General features: G+C 41.9%; 1 pseudogene; it reads left to right on the top strand.

The window, feature by feature from the left end:
• The first annotated feature begins 904 nt into the window (after window positions 1-904).
• Window positions 905-1,877, top strand: LOC102473050 (S-adenosylmethionine decarboxylase proenzyme-like; annotated as a pseudogene).
• Window positions 1,878-3,413: the final 1,536 nt, after the last annotated feature.

Here is a 3,413-nt window from a genome sequence, read left to right as displayed (position 1 = left end):
GAAATTTTAAAAGAATTTGAAGAGATGTCTTGGAAAACTTAATATCAATGTATAAATTCACTGCAATCTCTATTGTGATCCCAGAGAATTTTTGAAATTGAAAAACTGATTCTAAAATTTATACAGCATTTCAAAGGATTTTAAATAGCTAAAATAATTTTAAAGAAGAACCAAGTTGGAGGCCTTCCACTGCCTGATTTTTAAGACTTGTTATAAAGCTACAATAATCAAGACGATGAGGAAGAACCCAGGAATATATTTATGTATTGGTGGATATTTGATTTGGCCAATTGATTCCCAGTAAAGATCGCACAGTAATTGAATGGAAGAGAGTATGTGGCCAGCAACATTAGCTAGCACTCACTCTGCTCTCTACCGGGGAAGCGGACAAGAGAATGAGCTGTATCTGCCTCTCTTTCCAACAGACTCATGTGCAATTTTTGCTCACAAAATAAGAAGTCAGGAAAATTTTATTAGTCGTTTTTGTTTGTTTTGTTTTGTTTTGTTTTGTTTTGTTTTGTTTTGTTTCCAGAGAGGTTTTTGCTATAGGGCGTGTGTGCTCACCAGAAAGACAGAGACGGAGAGACAGAAAGTGAGAAATCACCCCCCAGGTCTCCTCTCAGGATCTTGGGCATGCATGCACAGGTGCCTGGTGTGAGTTTAAGCCACCAGGTCCGGGACTCAAACTGGGGTTCGAACATGGGAGTCCAGTGACTTAGCCATTACACCATCTGCTGGTCCCTTATTAGTCTTTTTTTTAAAAGTTAATATAAAATTATAACCAAAAAAAAAAGGAACCCGAACTTTAGTAACATGGGCTGGAACAACCTGCAGCGGTGGTGGGAGAAGAGGTTTAATTTAGTTGATTTTCTGTGGTTGTTGGTTGCTCGCTCGTCTCACGGTGATGGAAGGTGCACATTTTTTCAAAGGAACAGAGAAGCTTCTGGAGGTTTGGTTCTCCTAGCAGCAACCTGCCACAAACCAAGGATCTGGGGATCTTCACACTATCCAAAGATCTGCGTGGGACATACTTTTGAAGGATGTGCAATGTTCAATCCTAAGTGTGACAAAAACTGACAAGCAGGAAGCTTATGTCCTCAGTGAGAGCAGCATGTCTGTCTCCAAGAGACGTTTCACTTTGAAGACCTGTGGTGCCACCCTCTTGCTGAATGCACTGGCTCCCCTGTGGAAACTGGCTAGAGATTACAGTGGGTTTGACTCAACTCAAAGCTGCTTTTATTCTCGTAAGACTCTCATGAAGCCTTCTCCAAGGGTACCACACCGGAATTTCCAGGAAGAAACAGTGTCTTAATGCAATTTTCGCAAATGGAGCAGTATATTGTATGGGGCGTAGGAACTCTGACTGTCGGTACTTGTATACTCTGGACTTCCCAGAGTCGGGTAATCCAGTCAGCCAGATGGAACCCTGGAGATTCTGATGCACAAGCTTGGCCCAGCAGCCATGGACCAGTTGGACATGAGAGACGGTGTTACTGCACTGGCTGTCACTTGGGAGAGTGGACTCATGACCTGATACCAGGTCTGTCATTGATGCCGCCCTGTTCAATCCTTGTGGGCATTCAGTGAATGGAATGAAATCGGATGAAACATATTGGACTATTCACATCACTCCAGAACCAGAATTTTCTTATGTTAGCTCTGAAACAAGCTTAAGTCAGACCTCCCAGGATGACCTGATCAGGGAAGTGGTGGACATCTTCAAGCCAGGAGGATTTGTGACCAGCTTGTCGGCCAACCAGAGTTTCCCTCTGGTTGGAAAACAAAGGTTCTGTCTTGATTACCAGAGTACTATGTTCAATTATTATAATTTTGTTTTTACCAGTTTTGCTAAGAAACAGCAGCAATAGCAGAGTTGATTAAGAACACCAAAGAAAAAAACACAAAAAGAGAACACACGTGAAAGGGGTGGCTGCTCTCCAGATGCTGATACTGAGGGCCCTGTTTTCCGTAGCCACCACCTTGTACGTGCAGAAAGCCCTGGATGGGACGATCGTGTGATCATTTTGAATTGTATGCATCGTTGTATTGAGTGAGATATTGTGTATGAGAGCTCTCTTCTGTGCTTACGTATATATGGCACTCTTGCTGTGAAACTGAAGTGCATGTAGAAAAAACCTTTTACTATATGAAACTTTACAACACTCGAGAAAACAATTCAGTTCGGTTTATGCACAGTGTAATGTTTCTCCAGCTATTGTCCAAAATTCCCCACAGCCAGGGCTTTCGTCCTCAGTAGGTGTTGGCCTCAGCCTGACCATCTGGGACTGCTCTAGTGCTGCCAGAATTTCACGTCCAGTTACCTCCACTTTTTAGAACATACTCTCTACTAATAGTGAAACCAATTAATACTTCATATGATGATTTTTTGCAATAGCAGTTAAACTTTTTCTTCCACAAAAAAAAAGAAAACAAGTACAAATCATAAGAAATTAATCAATTGGCATCATTCACAAAGAAAACTTTCCATCAAAAAAAGCATTAGAGAATTAAAAAGGCAAGTCACAGCCTACAGAAAATAGACATATATGTATGTATGACAGGTTTATTGCTAGAATATACAGAAAAACTTTGAGAACTCAATAATAAGACAACCAACCCAGTGATCTAATAACACAAATAAACATAACCCAACAAAACAAATTACCCAATGGGCAAAAGATTTGTGAAAACATTTCTCACTAGAAGACACAGAAATGATTATAAGCACATGAAAGGATATTCGATGTCTTAGTCATCAGAGAAATGGAAATTAAAACCATAATAAGAGTTACCACCCACTCACTAAAATTTAAAGACTGCTGTACTTGGGACCAGCAGATGGCATAATGGTTACATTGCTGGGCTCCCACATGGTCAACAGCAGTTCAAGTCCCAGACCTGGCAGCTTGAAACTCATGCTGGGAATGTGTGCATGCATGGCCAGGATCCTAAGAGGAGAGTGCAGAAGGGACTGTGGCATGGCCATATCCCCCCGGGGGGTGATTTCTCACTTTCTGTCTCTCTGTCTCTGTCTCTCCAGCAAGTGCATGCATCAATAGCAAAAATTACTCTAAAATAACTACATAAAGACCCCACACCAATGATCATTTACTACAGGGAGCAAGGGGAATTAGAGAAGTGGAACCATTACACAATCACATTGCTGGTGAGGGGTAAGTGGGTTTTGGTTTGTTTGTTTATTATTTTTGTTTTTGTTTTGTAATGAAAGAGACGGAGAAAGCACCCTCAATAGGGTCCTATGTCATAACCCCACCACAGTCCTCCAGTTCCTCTGGATCTTAGATGTCTGTGAGTACCCAGCATAGTTTATGCCGACCCAGGGATCCGAACCCACGCTCAGTCATGTGGCTTCCAGCACTGCAGTCCAGTATACTGCAGACTGCCGAAAGGGC

The sequence above is a fragment of the Tupaia chinensis genome, unplaced genomic scaffold, assembly GCF_000334495.1.
Source record: "Tupaia chinensis unplaced genomic scaffold, TupChi_1.0 Scaffold000578_2, whole genome shotgun sequence".
NCBI lineage: Eukaryota > Metazoa > Chordata > Mammalia > Scandentia > Tupaiidae > Tupaia > Tupaia belangeri.
This window is presented reverse-complemented; position numbering and strand designations above follow the sequence as displayed.